At 33.0% G+C, this 840-nt stretch overlaps 1 protein-coding gene across 5 annotated transcripts in view; it reads left to right on the top strand.

Moving 5' to 3' along the window:
* The window catches only part of epha8 (eph receptor A8), a 148,702-nt gene that overhangs the window by 135,913 nt on the left and 11,949 nt on the right, over window positions 1-840 (top strand). The window lies entirely within an intron of this gene.

The following is an 840-nucleotide window of genomic DNA, read 5'->3' as shown; positions in this document are numbered from 1 at the left end:
AAACTGAGTTTGACATGCCTGCAATACACTGTATTTTGGTAAAAAATATGGAAGCAACAGGAAAATGTTACTTTTGTGAGCTTGCCACATTAAAAATTTACAACCTCTAAATCAAAAGATGTTTTTCCCAAGTTGCTTCCCAATGATGCTCAAAGAGTAAGGAGGGGATAGACCAAAATCTCTTGGTGGAGTATACATTTGTAGCTGGCTCTAAAGGTGATTTATTTGGAAAGATCATGGTGGTTGCCTCTTCTCGTTTTCGTTTGCCATATTATGAGAAAATGTGAAAAGTGCCAAATTTCAGACCAAACCATAGGTCCTGTAGCCATACCTTAATCATTTCAAACCTTCTTTTGGACATACCTAACATGTCTGTGTTGGTATCTTTAGGAGATTTTTAATTATTTTTTTACTTTAGAGATTTTAACCTCATTCGTGACACTTTTGTCTACTGTGATGTCATCATTTTTTTCACTATATAAAAAAAATGTTTTACAAAATACTATGTGCTTCAAATGAAATTTTCACTCAAAGGCATAGTAAGAAGGAAGATTCTCAAAAACAATATGGTTCTTAGAGTCCAGGACACACAAAAAAAGATATATTATACTAAAAAAGGTAGTTTTTGTCCAAATCTGCTTTTGAAAAATATAGTAGTTGATTTGAAATAAAAGTGCAGCTCTTGATATAAATCAAATGCAATCAGATCTTTGTGAAAATCTGTGTCTTTGTCATGTCTGTGGGAAAAGAGAAAATTTCAAAGACAACTGTCACAACCCGATCACTTTCTTTCTTTAACCATTAGTAGACATGATCTAAGTCACATATGTCAAAGCCAAG

Source organism: Oryzias melastigma, linkage group LG5, assembly GCF_002922805.2.
Source record: "Oryzias melastigma strain HK-1 linkage group LG5, ASM292280v2, whole genome shotgun sequence".
Lineage (NCBI taxonomy): Eukaryota > Metazoa > Chordata > Actinopteri > Beloniformes > Adrianichthyidae > Oryzias > Oryzias melastigma.
The sequence above is the reverse complement of the archived record's forward strand: the minus strand, read 5'-3'. Positions and strand labels throughout refer to the sequence as shown.